We start from the raw sequence: 19780 nt of genomic DNA, 5'->3' as shown, positions 1-19780 counted from the left end.
ACTGGTGAATAAATGCTCTGTACATGAAAATAATTTGTGTTCCAGTCCTGCCACTTTCCAGCTATATGACAGCAGGCAAATAACTAAAATTCACTCCCTGTCGTTTTACTCCATTGTGAGGTGATGATGATATTACTCACCTTGCAAGGATCTCGTGAAGGTTAAATTAGACACACATAAAAAATTTTATTGATCATATTTTTATCAAAAATAGTTTTGTGTGTAACAACAATTGTTGGAAATTTCTGGAATTTCAAAACTATATGTTACTAAAATCAATAGTTACTAGGACTGAATTCTGAACAAATTATAAATGTTATCTTAAGTTCTAAGAAAACCATTCCCTCTGGCCTTAAGTTCTTTGACTCCATTTTCTCATTTGGAAAACAGCTCTGTGGTGTTTCTCTACAGGTAGTGAATGGGCAACAAATACAGCTTGTAAACTTCCTGATAAATGAATACTTTATCTCATAGCCCTGGAAGCAACCCTGACATCTTAAATTATGTAATCCTGGTATTACATTATATTAGTCTGGCTCATATAAAATGTAAGCTACAAAAATATCAAAGCTAAGAAAAAATATTTAATCATGCTTTTACATGCAGAAAGAGGATGCATGCATTGCCAAGACTCCATAGAACAAGCTCAAACGAGAGCAACAATGCCTCAGTTATTAGAGAGGGCAATGGCCTGAAGCAGTCCTAAGGAACAAAGATTACTTGGTCCATGCAAGAGTCAATATTTAAGCATACAATGAGTAATTCCCGCTTTAAGTTCATGAACATATTTCTTTTCAAGAACTTCTTTTTGGTTACAAATTTCATTTGTGGTCTTCCTACCTATAATCCATGAACCTATGAATGAACAAAACGTTGAAATATGAAACTCTCCAGTAAACAAAAATGTCAGTACAGACTTAATTCTGACTAGACCATCTCAATAAGGTTACACAAGACTTGTACTGTACTTCTCAGTCTCCAAAAATACTCATTTATCTACCCTGGCTAAAGCAACAGATTGAATGTTCTACAAAGATCTGTGGTAAATGCATGAATGACACCTCCAGACTATATCAAATCATGGGGCTCTTAACTTTAAATCATTATTATTTAAAATCCTCTGACAAGTAAAGTGCCTCTTTGGGAGAATGAACCTCATATTCCACATTAGAATCATTTAAATTCAAATGAATATTATTGTTGCTAATAGAAACTTCATTTCTAAATATTTTTTTCAAATGTTCTAGTCATCCTATAAGCTAAAAATAACCATTAAATTATATTAATGCTAGCTTTGTGATCTTGAGCAAATCACTTAATTTTCTGCACCTTAATTTTCTTATCTGTTAAATGAAAATGGGATTGGGTGACTTTTTAGGTCCTTTAGAAAATAAAAACAAATAATAATTGTTTTCATTTATGTCATTTTAATTAAAGATGTGAAAAATGTAACCAAAGATTCTGTAAAACATTAAGTCTAAAAGAAATTGAACCACAGCCAAGAATTTTTGTAAACCCCAAATCCCCTCTCGATAGCACCAAACAATTGAGTTTTACAGAGTTAACTATGAAAAAGGTAAATTTCTTATTAGTAAAACTGATAACCTCCTGGGCTAATTTAATTCATTCCCTACTTGCCAACCAGAAAAGTATGATTTTTACCTTTCTGGTTTAACAGCATAATATTAGAAACTTTAAGGCCTACTCTTGTCTCATCTCTTATATACATGAAAACAGTGAGGCTCACTCAAAAAAAGAATACTTATGGGCATTCTCATCCATAGCCTACCTGCCTGCCCCTCTATCGGGTATACTGTATTTTCTCTTGCCTTTGTCTTACTTGCAATAAACTGCTCTAATAACCTCCCCACCAAAAACATAAAATCCACGAACAAAAAAACTACATAATTCATATTGTCTTCCAACACCCACAGAAAGGGTCTTAGAGTCAACTCAAGCAAACTTCTCCCCTGCGCCCCACCCCCACTGAAATCAACATACCATATTAAAAATGTGTGATTATTGGTCCACATTCAGACTTTGAATGAACGAATGAAGTGGCTTGTCTCCCACAGTTAGGGCAATGTAAAATCTAAAGACATACACCAAAAAAGTAAAATACTACTCATGACAGGCTCTATGTATTGATAAATAAGTGCCCTGTACATGAAAATAATTTGTGTTCCAGTCCTGCCACTTTCTGGCTATAGGACAGCAGGCAAATAACTAAAATTCACTCCCTGTGGTTTTACGCCACTGTAAGGTGATGATGATATTATTCACCTTGCAGGGATCTCGTGAAAGTTAAATTAGACACATAAAAATGGCCTGGCACAAGCCAACCATGGAATAGGCAAAAGACACTAAAAGACATGCCATCTGCCTTACAAAACTTCTCCCTTCCCTCAAGGTAAGTTGAACAGAATCCAATGCAACAGATAGCTGCCATATTTTTCACTGGGCTGTCAGTTCCCCTTAGGCACAGAATATTTCTGATTCATCTCTGCATGCTAGTACCCAGCAGATTGAAAACATAATGAACGTTATTCAATGGGGAAAATGAGAATTCTTTGGGTCTGAGGATGTTAATATTATACCAGACCCAGTGAAAGAAAATTCCAATTTTCAGTTTGGCCAAATAGGTAAGTGTTTACTACAAGCTTCTATGTGGTTCAAAGCAAATAAGCTATTCTGAATTCTAATAATTACATTCTCTAAAATATAAAAAACTCAATTGCCCTAAAGCTCTCAATTTTAGTCTTGAAAAACCAATTCTTTCCTAAACAATGGAGTGGGTAACCACAGAAACTTGTGGAATCTCTTTTCCTAGAAAACACGAAGAACAGGAAAGAAGCCAGTCAGTCTGGAAATGGCTTCAAAATCTGCCGATAAGCAAGAAGTTGGGCTGAGTTAGATGCCCCTTGAAGGGTTCCTCCAGACCTATGCCACTAAGAAAAATAATTCTAATAATTCTGTCATTTATGTCCAAGAAAATAAAATAAATCTAACATCTCCCAATACAGTCATTTGAAATTATTTTATTTGGATCTAGTGATGCTTTTACAAACCCATTTTTTTCTTAAATTATAGTAAACTGTACTAAGCTCTTAATTTGAATATGAGCTCTTCTTAATAATACAGAATAGAAATTGCACTTAACACAGTAAACAAAATTATTTATTCATTTCTCTTTTTCAGTCTATTTCATGACCTTAAATCTACTCATCCCCAAAGCCTTATAAGAAATACTATTTCCCCCAAAATACATCACTCTATTTTTTCCATTTACAGATGTCCAAGGCATTCATTACCCAAATCACATTGCGCAGGTGATTAGTATATGATATCTTCTATTTTCATCTGATTCACAAGTAACAGTCTATTTCTCCCCAGCTGAACTGTAAGCTCAAAAGCCCAAGTTTTGGAGCCCTCATGTTTAAACTGAATTCAAGGTAAGTACTTATTCATCATTAAGTTCTTATTGGCTCACAGGTTGAGTTTAAGCAAAAGGAAAATGTAAAAGCAATACTATTTAACTCTGCACACTGAGCACCTGTATGAAGTTTTGGCAAAGCAGACACTCCACAAAGTCAAAAATAAAGCTTCTCAGACTACTATATATTGGCACTTGCCACTTAGCTGCAACTAACATAGTTGAAGGTTAAGACACACAAGGGACCCAGAGTTAAAGATGCAATTGGTTTAGCTGCTACCCTATAAAGAATGAGCAGCTATCAAGGACGGTCCATTCACATACAGATGGCAGCTACTATAGAAAAGCAGAAAGCACAGCACCTTCCCCAGAAAACAGGGCTATGCATGTTCCGATTTTACATGGAATCCATTATTCATTCTGTCAGACTAAGTCAGTTAAATGGCAACAAACAGAAAGGAAAGAGTGTTAGAAAATTACAGTGTAATAACATGACTGTAAAACTTGTATTTTCTCACTGTTCATAATCCAAAGAACACATCTAGATCAGACCAATGGGCTCAAAAGCTCAATCATAAGTGCATTCCACACACTCATACAGAGAGGCAGACCCCTGGTCCTTTCTCCACATATTAAATGAAAACTTCTGGTCCCTACTATGTGTCAGGTACTGTCTAAGGCATTGGCACTTTATCAAACATGCAATTCTAGTAACATTATATAAAGTCTCAGCTTCATATTTTAGAGGGAAGACACCTCAGGCTTGGCCCAACCTCTTATTTGAGCAAGAAGAAACTCAAGGCACAGAGAGGATAACCTCGCTGGTTACTGTGGCTTTATGAGAACAAAGGCAGGAGTAGAAAACAAACTTTTTATCCATCCCTCCCCAGTAATAAAATTTACTTTTTCTACTAAGCAAGTATTTCTATATGCTTCCTACACACCAGACAGTATGCAAGGTACCAGATACACAGGATTCTGACCCTGGTGCTGTCCTCAAAAGGCACAGTCTAACAACAAGGCAACAGACAGAAACAGCAAACCATATCTCTAATTGTTTAGGACTTCAATTTTTAAAAAAATTAATAATAAAGTTGTAATAGTTTGTTGTAGACTCTTAATAACCCCATGAAGATAAAATCTAGATCTTACTACTCCTGTCATATAGATTGAGAAACTGAAGTATGGAGTGAATAAGGGACTCTACTAAGGTCATCTCCAGTGGCAGCAAAATGCCTAGAAACCAAGTTTATTTACTCCAAGGTAGACATTCTTTTCACACTAGATGGAAAAAAGCAGATGTTCTTTTTATGTTCAGTTCCTTTCTGACCAAGAGCACATATTTGCAAGACTGCATGCAGAACAACCTGTGGTTGTGAAAGCAAATTTAACTGGCTGTGAGGTGTCATCAGCTGAGGTTAGTTATTTGATGACTGAGTAATCACCCAACAAGACATTGTAAGTAGCATTCTTAAAGTGCCCTTTATATATACAAAGAATAGATGGAAACGGTCCTATCCTTCGGGGAATTAATATGTAGAAAATGGGTATATAAATATTTCAACAAAAAGTGACAAAATTAAATAAACTACAAAAGTAGAATAATCACAAACAATTGCAAATTTAACAAACTAAATGTTTTGCAGAACTTCTAAGAAGACCTGCCAAGAAACTGATAATTCAAGAGTTAAATAGAAAAGAGAAGCCTGTATAGGAGATGACACATGCCAGTCTTCTGATTATTGAAATACAGGCTCTTACTAAAAAAATGTTCACCACACTTAAGTAAAATATCAACTTCCTAATTCCTTCATTTCACTTTCCACCATTAGTCAAAATAATTATACAAATATTCCATTTCCCTTCTTCTAGGAAAGTTATTAATTTTGTAATCTTCTCTATTCAAAAGAAATGAATTTCCATCAGTGTGACTTTAGCTAAAAGGGTAAAACTGTGTGATCTCATCGCCCTTTATTCTTCTATCCTCTTTTAGTTGCAACCTAAATGAAATTAATGATCATTTTTCTCTGGTGCACAGTAAAATTTATGTACACATTCAAGAAGAGCAATTTTAACATTAACTTTAATTGTTACTTAATATCATATTTTATTCATACTACTAAACATCATCATGGTCTCATAAAAAGATACAACTATTTTAAACTTAAGCACACTGTAGAATTATTAACAAATTAGACAAAGTTAAAAAGAAACAAATACTAGTAATTTTCAGTTAATGACAGGAAAAATTACTTTAAGAATGAGCTACAGGGGCTGGTGTCATGGCTTGGTGGTAGAGCAGTTGCCTACCATGCGTAAGACACTGAGTTCAATCCTCAGCACCACCTAAAAATAAATAAATAAAGGTATTGTGTCCATCTTCAACTAAAAATATTTAAAAAAAAAATAACAGGCTATAAAGTAAAAATTATAATCATGCTACCAAAGTAGTAATATTTATTTTAAAAATACAACTCAGGGGAGAAAAAAAATCTCTTAGTATTCCTGCATTTACTCAGGGGATTCAAACTTAGAGCCAGTTACCTTTCTTTGAAATATTTGGTGAATTTTACAGGCTGATAAGTAGCAATTTCCAGAACCACCACAGCAGGTTTCACTAGAATTACCACAAGCATATCAAAAAATTATTTCATCATATCTTTTAGTTCTTAAAACTTAATTTCATCACAAGAAGACATATTTTAATAAATACCAGTTTAAAATCTAAATTTGAAGCAAAAGCATAGTAACTTGTTTAGGGAAGAGAGAAGCTGGGCTTGAATTCATGTTTAGGTCCTTAAGACAATGACTTGTATGTCAAATTGGATTCTAAAAGTTTAAGGGAGTAATTAAACATGCAGCGACAGTGACATCTAGTGTTAACAGCTGCAAGCCAACTACACTACTATTAAATCCTCAAATGCTGAAGAACTATCCAAAGCTTCTCTTTAAGAACAAACAGAACTTCTGCATTATATTAAAAAATAATAATAATAATAACCAAAATGGTTCCATAGATTTCCTTCCAGACATTAAAAAGCCTTACTGAAAAAAAAAGAGTAAATTAAAGACCAAAAAGTAAATGCATTATTTATTTCACACAGTCAACATCTCCAACTTTCTCCCTTCGTTTAGGAGAGTAATGAATGCACAGGTAGTCTGGAAGGTGTTCTGATAAGAGTTTCACAATCTTTTAAACTTTCGCCTATATGATTAAAGATACTGCACAGATAGTAAATACTCGATAACACATCAGGAAAAAAGAATGTAGGACATTTCAGGAATACTTGAAGAAGACACAAAGAAAAAAGAATAGTTACTGCAGTGAGAAACAAGTCTATATTTCAGCCCTGGCTTCCTTGCTTTATATTTGTTGATTTGAAAGGTCAACTTTGTAATCAGTTGATATTTTTGCCCAAGGATTTAGAATTTGGCAGCACAGGTTAATTCATTATACCATTTTTATAGTTTTATGCTACAGATGAATCTGTAATAGTAAGCAAAATTTCGACAATTATTTTTGGCCAGGACAATTTTGTGTAAAAAGAAAAGTTAGCATTAGATGAAGCTTACTTACCTATTTGTTTTGGAAAGTTCGTCCTTTCCCCTTTTAACTCCAAAAATTCTTGTGATCAAGGAACTAAAGAGAAGAGTGGATGAATTTCTCACCTATTATAAAAATAAACACACAATATGGGTCAAGGAATATTTATGGCATGAAATCAACATGTATAATGGTCAACTAGGTATTCCAATCATTATACCATTGGCTAGTGTAGGACTAAAGAAAACATGGTTTGTTTTCACAAAATGAGACAACTTTAAAAAAAAAAAAACTTAATAGTAATTGACTCAATGAACTCTTAAATTAAGCCCTAACTCCAAACACAATATAGTTTTTTCCTATTCTAATATTATCAATTGATTTCATTTTGTCCTTGAATTGAATCATCAAACAGTACTTTAAGAAAAAAAAAAACTATTTTTCATATCCTTCCTGACAACGATTATTCTAGACCTCAACTCTTTTCACTTATTTTTCTGTACTTACCTACCTGTGAGAAAATACTTGTAAGACTTAATTTCAAAGAATCCATGTAATAAATAGTCAAGAAAATACTTAATATTCCAAATGCCATTAACTTCACAATGCCAATAATATAGCCAAGGGATATTAACCCTAAAATTATATGATAGAACTGATTAATAAAAACAAGAGGCAAGAATAATGTTAATAAACTTGGATCATTTCTCCAAGACACTACAGAGTATGTTTTCCAAGCCAATGCATCAAGATACTTTGGAATTTCACGACAATGTCTTGAATATTCTAGCATTATTGGTCTTCCTCAATCACCTTGCCAAATCAGAGTAGAGAGGTTTAAGTATGTACTGCCTTCCTTATGGTGTGCAAGGCAATATACCAGCACCACAGAGAATACCTAGAAATAGAAGACACACAATTGCTGCCATCATAGAGCTTATTTTCTAATTAGGTAAGTGATCATATGGTATGTTAAGTAGCAATATAATCAGAAAAGTCATTAAAAGTAATAATGCAGGCTGGAGCCATAGCTCAGTGGTAGAGCTCTTGCCTCACACATGTGAGGCACTGGGTTTGATCCTCAGCACCACACAAAAATAAATTAATAAACAAAGATTTTTTTTAAAAAGTAATAACTTGAGATTTAGAAAACCACTTCCTGAAACCATTGCATAAGGGTCACAAACTCAAACGCCCAGTAGAAGCAGGGAGCAACAGAGGCAGCAGTGGACTGTGTCTAATGTAGTCCCTGCTCAGCTTCAGCTGACTAGCTGCCATGAAGGAATGCAAGCCTAATGTTGCCAGATCTTCTGCTTTTTTTAACAGAAGCCAGAAACATGATTTTTATGTGAAATCTCACTATTTTGAAATGTTGGCAACAAATTAAAGAAAAGGGGTAGTGGAAAAATGACCATAGAGTCCAAATAAAATTCATACCAAAATTGCAATGAAACCCTAATCTTGGACAGATCTACTTAGGTCCATTCAATAGTCAGCAAACATTAATGGAGTCCCTACTACATGCCCTGCCTAATATGCCCAAACTGTAACAAATAGATCCATCCTGTCAATATCAGTATCACCTCTGCCTAGCACAGGTCTTGATTATCTTACCCAGTCTCAGAAGGCTTGGTAAGGACATTTAGGACACCATTACTTCCCTCAAATCATAACAATGATAAAACACAAAAAGAAAGGTTAAAAGTAGGGCTCAGTGATAGAGTGCTTGCCCAGCACCACAAGTAATAACAAAAAAATAAACAAAACACAACAGAAACACAATTCCATTTTGCCCTAAACCAAACTCTCTGACAAAGGCTGCCAGATGCACTAAAGTTAAACATCTGGAGATGTTGAGAATACACACTTTAAACAAAACCATAGGGGCCTGTTTCACAAAGTGAACAGGCACAAAACAGAAATAAAATTCTTTTTTTTTAATCAATAGACTGAGGGCAGGAGACAGATAATGCATTTTAGTAATATTAATATGGACAAATGGAGCCGGGTGCAGTGACACACGCCTGTAATCCCAGAAAGGCAGGGGGACCACAAGTTCAAAGGCTGAGGCAGGGGGACCACAAGTTCAAAGCCAGCCTCAGCAACTTACTGAGGCCTGAGCAGCTTAGTAAGACCCTGTCTCTAAATTAAAAAAAAAAAAAAAAAGATGAACCAATGGGTATCAATACTATCAGCTTGATCCATCCTGCATTGGCTGAATGTTTGTGCCTCCTTCCCCAAATACATATGTAGAAATCCTAACCTTCAAAGTGATGGCTTTGGGAGGTGGGGTACTTAGGATATGATTAGGTTATGAAATCTTTACCCTTATAAATGGGATATTAAATGCTCATATTAAAGAGACGAGAGAGAGAGAGAGAGAGAGAGAGAGAGAGAGAGAGAGAGAGAGAGAGAGAGAGAGAGATCCATTGCCCCTTTTAACCTTTTACAAGATAAGGCACCTTCTATGAACCAAAAAGCAGGCCCTCATGAGACACTGAATCTGCTGGCACATCGATCTTGGATTTCCCAGCCTCCAGAACTATGAGAAATAAATTTTTGCTGCTTATAAGTCACCCATTCTGTGGCATTTGGTTATACCAGCTCAAACAGACCAAGAAATCCATTATAAAATTCCTCCATTTAGTAGCCAATTATGATCAATACCTATTCTGATACATATAGCAAAACGGTGATACTCTATCAGAACTTCTGCATTAATTACTTAACATTCCCAGAAAAAATTTTAAAAACTTTCCCTAATCATCTATTTGGTTACCCTGTTCACTCAATACAGAATTATTTGCATGTATTAACCAATTTTCCATTCCGGGCAGAGCAAACCTCCAAAAGTAATCAATTGATGATACTTGGTTTTAATATTTTAAAAATGACTTTCCCTTCTTTGAGATACAATACACATACTGTAAAATTCACCATTTTGAAGTATACAAGTCAGTGGTTTTTACTATATTTCTAAAGTGGGAGACTATCACCACTAAATCAACAATATTTTCACAGCCCCAAAATGAAACCCTGCACACATTAGTCATCATTTTCCCTCCACCCATTTCCACCCATAGGAGGAAAGCACTGATCTATTTCTGTCTCTAAATATTTGCCTATTCCAGACATTTCATATACATAGGATCATGAAACAGATGGCCTTTTATGTAAGCCTTCTTTCACTCAGCACAATATCCTCAAGATTCACCCATATTCTAACATTTTTTGATATGTTCTTCCTTTTTATGGTAATATCCCATAATAGAGATATATCACATTTTTTAAATCTGTTCAGCATTTGATGGGACATTTGGCTTGTTTCCCATTTTTTGGCTATTATGGATAATGCTACTAAAAACATCTGTGCACAAATTTTTGTATCAACATGTTTTCATTTCTCTTAGGTATACATCCAGAAGTAGTATGGTAAATTATTACAGTAACTCTGCTTGTAGGAACTGCCAAAATGGTGGTACCATTTTATATTCTGATTAGCAATATATTAGGGCTTCAATTTCACCAATTCTGTGATTCTGCACATCTTCCTCAATACTTTTATTGTTCATCTTTTTAATCTTAGTGAGTACAAAATGGTATCTCATTGTGGCTATGATTTGCATTTCCCTAATGACGCTAAACATCTTTTTATGTACTTATTGACCATCTGAATATCTTTTTTGGGGAAATATATTCAAATGAACTGTCCATTTTTTTAATTGGGTTGTCTTTTTATTATTATTGAGTTCTAAGAGTTTTCTGTATATTCTTAATTTTGATCAAGTCTAATTTACCTATGTTGTTTTCTGTTGCTTGTACCTTAGGTGTTGTATCTAAGACACTGTTAACCCACTCCAAGGTACAAAAACTTACACAAGTTTTCTTCTAAAATTTTTATAGCTCTTACATTTAGATTTTTTATCCATTTTTAGTTCCTCAAACATGAAATTCATTCCCTTGCATTATAGCTATCTAATGGTACTAGTACTATTGGTTGAAAGAACTATTCTTTCTCCATTGATCTTTGAGCACTATTTTTAAAATTTTTGTGGAGATTTATTTCTGGACAATCAATCCTATTCCATGATTTATATGTCTATCCTGATGTCAAATCCATAATCAAATTTACTACTGCTTAGTAGTAATTTTTGAAATTGGGGCCTATGAGCCCTTTGACTTTTTTTTCAAGATTGTTTTGTCTAGTATGGGACCCTTGTATTTTTTTTAACATATATTAGGACCAAAATATTAATTTATGCCAAAAAATATTCAGATGGAATTTTGACAGAAATTATGTTGAATCTGTAGATCAATTTGGGGAATATTATCATCTTAATGATAGAACATCTTCCAATAATGAACATGGGATATCTGGTCCTCTTGCATTTCTCTGAATAATGTTTTCAGATTTTCAGTGTGAAAGGTTGCACTTTTTCTGTTAAATTAATTTCCTTTTAAAAAATATTTCTATTAGTTATTGATGGGCCTTTGTTTATTTGTTTATATGTGGTGCTGAGAATAGAACCAGTTTCTCACACATGCTGGGCAAGCACTCTACCACTGAGCCACAACCCCAGCCTCATCTTCTGTTAAATTTATTTCTAAAGTATTTTATTCTTCTTTATATTTTTATTAGTGCATTATAGTTATACATAATAGTGGTATTCTTTGTGACATGTACATACATGCATATATTGTAATTTACTCCATTTCATTCTCTAGATTTCCCCTTTCCCTCCCTTCCTCCTTTCCTGAATCCCCTTTCTCTACTGATCTTTCTTCTATTTATTTTATTACCTTTATTTATTTAATTTTTATTAGGTGCATTATAATTATACATAAAAGTGTGACTCATTGTGATATATGCATACAGCACATAGCATAATTTAGTCCATTTAGTCTTCCTCCACTCCACCCTGCCCTTCAATGACTTTCTTCTATTACACTATTCTCCCTTCTGTTTTCTTCAGATTCCCTTTTATTATTCCTTATTTCTCTTCACTTCCACACAGGAGAGAAAAGATTTGACCCTCGTCTCCCTGAGTCTGGCTTATTCACTTAGCATGTTGTTCTCTAGTTATATCCATTTATCAGCAAACGATATAATTTCATTCTTCTTGATGGCTGAGTAGAACTCCATTGTGTACTGCCAGTGTCTCGGCTGGCACTGAATCACGAGCCACTACACAGCTTTGTAGATTCAAATAGCAATTCTTTATTCCCGAACTCACACTGGCCTCCAGCTAACACGTTCTGCTCCAATCTCCAATATCCCGCCACCCCCAATCACCTACTCCACAGAGGCTTTTTCCAAATCCAATTTGAATCTCAATGGGAACATGCAGCAGGAACACCCTAATCCCAGCAGCAATAATCTTCAACCTCCAACTTCCCTAAAACCCCTATTGTCTTAAAGTGGGAATGCCTTAAACCCAAATTATCTTAAGCCCGGATACTTCCTCAAACCTGCAGGATACTTCCTCAAACCTGGATCCACCCTCAATCACCTTGAGCAGGGTTGCCTTTCTCAAACACACATGCAAGGTCACAGCGGATTTCAAAGGCAAGTCCATTTAACATGGGGTACGCTGGCAAGGATTTTGAATCGTCATTCCTACTTGGCAATGGCCCTCAGCAGTGTACATATGCCATACATTTTCTTCTCTTCTTTTATTCTTTTTTAAAAATTCTTTTTGAATTCATGTTTGAGCTATTCATTGCTCAAGTAAAAATGACTTTGATACTTTTATCTTGTATTCAGCCACCTCATTGAACTTGTTTATTAGCTCTAATTTATGTGTGTTCCTTAGGATTTTCTACATAAAAGATCATGGCATCAGAAAATAAAAACAGTTACACCTTCCTTTATTACATCTTATTTTGGCCTGATTGCCCTAGTTAGGAGTTCTAATGTAATGCTGAACATAAGTGGCAAGAGTGTATACCCTTGACCTTTTACTGATCTTAAGGGAGAGCTTTCAGTTTTTCACCAGTAAGTATATGCTATGTTTTCCACTGCTGTTCTTGATCAGGTTGAGAAAATTCCATTCCTAGTTCATTGAGTGTTTTTAATCATGAAATGGAATTAGATTATTTTCAAATGCTTTTTTTCTACATCTGCTTAAACATCATTTAATTTTTGCCCTTTATTCATTACATGTTACATTAGCTGATTTCCTATGCTGAGATGTATACTGTTTTAAAACTGTAGAAGTTAAAAAACAAACCACTAAATAGTTATTATAAAGGGTCAGTTGGTCCCATTATTTTTGAGACTGTGGCAAGGCAAAACATCATGGCAGGGAGCATGTAGTAGAGCACAACTGTTTACCTTATGGGAGTCAGAAAGCAAAAGAAAAGAGAGGAGGGGTGTAGGTCCCAACAGGATTTTCGAGAGCAGGCCTCCATGACCTAACTTCCTCCCACTAGGCCCCACCTCCCAAAGGTTCTATTACTTCCCAATAGTACCACAGGATGGTGATCAAGCCTTTCACACATGGGCCTCTGGGGAAATTCTTAGATCCAAACTATAGCAACAGTAATACAATAAAAGCAAATTCCTTTGGGGAAAAATGAATGAAGGAGTATGCAAGTTAAAAAAAATTAAAGACAGAATTAGTGGTAAAGTTGAAAATGCAGAGATTAGAACAACTGTCAAATTATTCTACCTATAAACAATTCTTTTTATCAGGGAAAACCAGAATACTTCCTGCTCTCTACCTCTTTCTTCACTGAGTCTCCAACATATGGTTGGCAGGGACTTGGTAGTCAGCTGCAAAGTGACAACTGTTACCAAAGTATTTCTCTTCTATTCATTGAATAGATAATTTTTTTCTTTCTTTCTTGGCATAAGAAAGCTTCTATATATAGACTTGTATAAGAGATAGAAGAATTTATTAGCTCTAATTTATTAGAAAATTAGGTTACACCAGGTTGTATGCGTGTATACAAGCACATATGTACACTCATTTTTTAATTACATAACATATAAACTCCCTTAACAAATATTCAAAAAATATGAAAGGGGAGCCCACCCTGTGCAATTGCTATGTAGCATGATCACTGACACACCATACACCCCTAGTAGGCAGTCAAGGATAGGGTCAAGATACAACATTTTAATATTCTGTCCAGGGTATGTGATACAGGTTTAGAGCAGAAAGAGACATTTTTTGAAAAAAATTAAATGAGATTTGAGTTCTAAGCCATGTGACTTTGAAGAAATCCTACACCTATAATCCAGAAAAACCATGCCATATTTTCTGGGCTTCTAAGGAGAAGACCAGCAATACTTGAGTTCTTGGTAACTGTCTTCCAAAGCTGTAAGATACTTCTCCCATGAGAGGTCAAAAGTAAAGAAAGGGTTTCCACTAATCCATACAGCATCTATAAGTGAATTAGAAAAAAATGTACCTCTTCCTCTGAGTAAATGAAGCTCCATTACAAGGCACATAGCATGATGAGTGGAGCACAGCTGGATTTCAAGACTACACAGCCCTAAGCCTGGAACCTTCATAGCAACTTCACAACTGCCAGAGGGCAGAGTCATTGGTGCCAACAAGACACAAAGTAACCGTGGCAGTGCTGCCAGGAAGATCTGAAAGTGTCTTTTTTGTATATTCCTCTGATATCCCCTGCATGCTGTGAATCAGAACTGACTTGAGAGAAGCAAGATAAAACTGTTCTAGATGAAAATATAACCTCAGGATGGGTCATAGGAGGACCCTAGTTGGGTTGCTTGGCAAGCTCTATTGGAAAGGCTGAGAGTTGCCTAGGGAAAGGCAATCAGGTGTCCAACAGTCACTAAACATAATAAAGAGAATCAGATGCTATTTTAAAAGAAAAACTGCCCAGAAAACTCTAAGGATCTATGCATATGTATCTATAAGTCATTTTATGTAACACTTGTCCAAGTTGGGTTAATGCCCCAAGGGGTAAACTCTGACCAACAAGAAACAAGCAATGGGACTCTTCTAAGAGGTAGTAGTTTCACATAGTAGAAGATGTACCATGTGACAAGACAACCAGCTCAGTTTTCTTGCAAGGTTAGGGCCTACTTGGTAGCATCTTTCCTCCTTTCTTGCCTTATTTATTGTTTTCTTTCATTCTTGCTGCTCTGGGTTTGTACCACTCAATAAAACCTTACCTCCAGTTGCTTTCTGAGGACACAGGGCCCAAGCCCTACAAATCAGCTAAAATGACCTTTTCTGCAATCCTATCACACACAAAACTGCTTTACCACACTTCAGATTCTGAAGTCAGACAGATAATAGTTGCACATTCTTAGACAAAGGTATTTCACGTCTCTTAGCCTTATTTTATTTATATATAAAATATGAAGTATAATAAAGTTTACTGAAATTAATCAATGTAATATAAATGATGCCAGGTACATTATTTATATTAGTATTTCCAGTGCTTAATATGTCATCTACTACACTGTAGGTATGCCTAATGCCTACAATGTTTACAATAGTACATTTTCTCTGTATTTAAAAAATTCCAACCAAGTAGCAAAGATTGAAAGATCTGTAAGGTCTCAAAACAAATAGCCAGTAATCTGTAAAAACACATTAAATCTATACATGAATGCTCTCTGAAAAATGGCCCTTTACTGCAAATAATTCACTTTACCTGGGTTTTTGCCTCTCCAACTTATCAGGAAAAACAATTAAGTCAAAAGTACAGATGTAGCCAGCTTTAGGCACAATATATTCCTGAGAGGATGCACACAAATCAAATTTCTGTAAATCAAACCATATTTCACAAGCACTAGGGGAAAAAACACCCTTTAAAATGACTTCAACAAATAATGCTATAGTAAACTATTACTGTAAAATGAAGGTTTCTTCATAGCCGGTGATTATGTTGACTTATAATTTCATTAGGTTTTCATAAGAAAGGAAATACAGCAATCAGCATATGGCAACATGAGCTCCCTCCCACCCCACATGAAGTCCCATGCTTGCTCAGGACTCTACAAGCAAGAAGATCATCACCAGAACTGAACACATCCAATGCTATGCCTGGAGTCTGTGAAACTGTGAGCTAAATAAACCTTTGTTGTTATAAAGTTAAAAAAAATTTATGGCAACAGTATAGATTGTCACAGGTATGATGTTACTTTGTCTGACAAAGCAAGAACAGCAAATAGAAACAAAATATTCCTATACAACCAGTGTTCAAAAGGAAGATTCCAGTTAATAAAATTATCATAAGCATTTATATTATTACAAGCTTTTGTGGATATATATATATATGGATATGGATAGTATTCATGCATAAAACTCACAGGATAAAAAATATGCATCAGAATCATGATAACTCTGTGGTGGCTTAACAGGTAACTCATTTTAAAGGTTTCTCTTATGTTTTCCTTTATTTTAAAAAATTTTTCAGGCATATGCATTACTGTTTTGGGTCTCACAAATGGACTTCCACAAAGAAATCATTTGTTTCTGACACTTTTGGCTTTCGCAAAAAGTTGGGAAAATCACCACATTTCAAACTGCTAAAGCCCTTTCACAGAAAATATTTCTTGTATTATCTGGATTAGACTTGAAGAAAACAGTATTAATATTGTTGGCAATCAGTTTTACCATCTCTAATTTTCCTGATGATCAAGCCACATTCCTACATCTCTGATTACACTGATGGTATACGGGTATTGTTCTACTTCCTATAAATGTAAAAGGTAAACGCTGTGCCTTCAAGGGCAGTTATGCAATGCTCCTAGACAGAATTCCAAAAGTCTGCATCTCTTACAAGAAGATGCCCAATTGTCTAGGCAAATGTTGGCAACTTTGAGGAGTGTTCCTCACACTGGGAGTCTGTGCCTTTGGCAGCCACTGCAACAGACTGAATCTCAATTAGAGGCTTATCATATTGGTACGGAATGGTTTGTGCAGCCTACTAATTGGAAAGCCTGCCTGTCTAGTAAATACTCCACTCTGTGGATTTTGTTTTGTTTGTGGGAGTTGTGGGTGGGGAGTTACAAAGGATTGAACTCAGGGGGACTTAACCACTTGAGCCACATCCCCAGCCCTACTTTGCATTTTATCTAGAGACAGGGTCTCACTGAGATGCTTATGCCTCACTGTTGCTGAGGCTGGCTTTGAACTCATAATCCTCCTGCCTCAGATCTCCGGAGCTGCTGGGATCACAGGCATGCGCCACCACACCCCACCACTCTAGGTTTAAGACCTAGGTTCTTTGCTCCTCCCCTCCCCTTTGCCAAGCATTTTTGTAAAGCCACATGTCAAGCGCCTATGAATCATAGGTTATTGTCCTTTACTCTAGAAGACACAATGACATAGGAGAAAAAAAAATAAGGGTTTCTCCAAGGAATCATGAAAAAAGACACATGAAAGTTTCCTTTCTTAAATCTAAGAAGTATACTAGGTACTGCTCACAGTCTTTACAGAGTTCTAAGTCAAATGGTTTCTGGACAGTGTTATATTGAAAAAAAAGTGACTCAATATTTTGACTTCTATTTAATGTTTTGCGCTTGATTTTTCAACTTTTTTTTTTTTAAAGATAGAGGGAGAGAGGAGAGAGAGAGAATTTTTAATATTTATTTTTTAGTTCTCGGCGGACACAATATCTTTGTTGGTATGTGGTGCTGAGGATCGAACCCGGGCCGCACGCATGCCAGGCGAGCGCGCTACCGCTTGAGCCACATCCCCAGCCCGATTTTTCAACTTTTGATAGAATATATTGGTACCACTCACTCAACATATGATATACAGAATCTACAACATCCAAAAAGAGATACATTAAGATACTAAGAAAGAGTTGGTCTGCTTCTAGATCAATATTACTAATCAGTAGGGAAATGCAAAGCAAAATCATAAAGGGATACCACTTCACACCCATCAGGAAGAACTATCATTTTAAAAAATGAAAATCCTAAGTGAAGACTTAAACAAATTGGAACTCTTGTGCATTGCTGATATGAACGTAAAATGATACTGTCTCTATGGAAGAGTTTGATGGTTCCTCAAAAAGTTAAACATAGAATTACCCTATAATACACCCAAATTAACTGAAAGCAGGGACTCAGATAACTTGTATGCTAATGCTCACTGCTGAATTACCATAATAAGTAAAATGTGGAAACAATCTATCAACAGATGAGTGGATAAAGAAAATAAAGTACACACATACAATGAAATGTTATGCAGACTTAAAAAGGAATAAAATTCTGACACGTTACTGAAGCCAGATTTAAAGTTAGGTAGTTAGTGTAGTTAGGTAAATCGGGTCTAATACCGAGTGAAATCTAAAATGGAGGCCATGCTGGGAATGACTCAGGGAAAACACAGGACAACTCATGGAATGTTAATGAAGTTCCGAAAAGGGCCTAGGCCAAAGTCCACCTGGAAGTATTAATGAACAGCCCCCAACAGATTTGAAGACAGCCCATCCCAAAGAAATGTTAATGAGCCCATCACAAAGAAGTGATAATGAAGTCCTTCCTGCTCAGACTACTTCTTTGGCCCTCCTGTGTCCCACCCCTGGGGCCTTCTAACCTACATTCCATGACTGAAAGAACTATAAAAAGGGGAAACAACCGCACTTCCACGGATTCCACCTTCTGGATCCCCTTCTTCCTCCGGGAGAAGTCTTTTCTTCTGTCCTTTAATAAATTTCTAATTTCTACTCTGACCTTGCCTCGGCGTGCTTCTTTGGTGTTATTCTTCAACATCGGGGAGCAAGAACTCGTCACCGGTCAACAGCGGTAACATTACAACTTGGTTGAAACTTAAAGACATTATATTAAACGAAATAAGCCAAACATAAATTAATAAATATTGTTATGATTCCACTTATAAGAGATATTAGGTCAGGTAAATTCATAGAATCCAAAGGTATTACAGAGGTTACCGGGGATAAGAAAATACAGGAAGTCAAAACTTAATGAGTATAGATCTTTTGTTGGGGATGACAAAAAGGTTCTGAAAATGTGTAATGTGATGAATATTGTATACACTTATGCCAAGTTAAATGGTTAAAATGGCAAATTAAAAAAAAAAGATAACTGACTTTAAACAAAAGTAATAACAACCTAGGATAGGCTTACAACACACAAAAAAGTAAAATGTATAACAATAGCAGCATCAAGATAGGAAGAAGAAAAGGGAAGCAAAATATTAAGTTCTTATACTTTAAGTGGCACAGCAAAATATCACTCAAGGGTAGACTGTGATAAGTTAAAGTTATAGCTTACTGCACTAAAATAAAAGACTTAAGTCTAATAAACCAACAAAAGAGATAAAATGAAGCCATAAAACATCAAGAATCAAAATATAGTCTGATCCAAGAATTTATTCCCTAGAGAAATTCCTTGATAAAATGCAATATATATTTTTTTATCATCCAGTGAAAGGTTTATTAAAACTTAATCAGAGGTACAATTAAATCAATGAAAGTAAATGGCAAAAGCACTCACTGCCCAGACTGGTGAGGTAAAACCCAGAATTGCAGCCTTAGCTCCATCGGCAACATACGGAATGATATTTTCTCCTAGATGTGTATCTCTAAACAAGGCTCTGAGGATATTCAAAGCATGAACCTAGGACAAGAAGTTCAAAATTAGCTGTGGGTTAATACCTATGGTGATTCTAAATCTGTATATAAAATTACAAGAAGAAAGTAATAATATGCAAATGAAACAGTAGATTTAATAAAATAATAATTGATAAAAATAATTTTTAGACATTAGTAAGAACAATTAATAAAAAAATTTGATCCAACGAACCTATGAGGAATCCTGAATCTAACAAACACATTCTTTTCAA

The 19780-nt window shown here is 35.3% G+C and overlaps 1 long non-coding RNA gene across 1 annotated transcript; it reads right to left on the bottom strand.

The window, feature by feature from the left end:
• Positions 1-5558: 5558 nt before the first annotated feature.
• Positions 5559-19551, bottom strand: LOC144370386 (uncharacterized). The gene is made up of 3 exons (XR_013430365.1): positions 19432-19551; positions 7011-7102; positions 5559-5779 (listed from the first exon to the last, which is right to left on the bottom strand). It is a non-coding gene; the product is annotated as an uncharacterized LOC144370386 (long non-coding RNA).
• Between the last annotated feature and the right edge of the window lie 229 nt (positions 19552-19780).

Source organism: Ictidomys tridecemlineatus, chromosome 14, assembly GCF_052094955.1.
Source record: "Ictidomys tridecemlineatus isolate mIctTri1 chromosome 14, mIctTri1.hap1, whole genome shotgun sequence".
In the NCBI taxonomy this organism is placed as follows: domain Eukaryota; kingdom Metazoa; phylum Chordata; class Mammalia; order Rodentia; family Sciuridae; genus Ictidomys; species Ictidomys tridecemlineatus.
This window is presented reverse-complemented; position numbering and strand designations above follow the sequence as displayed.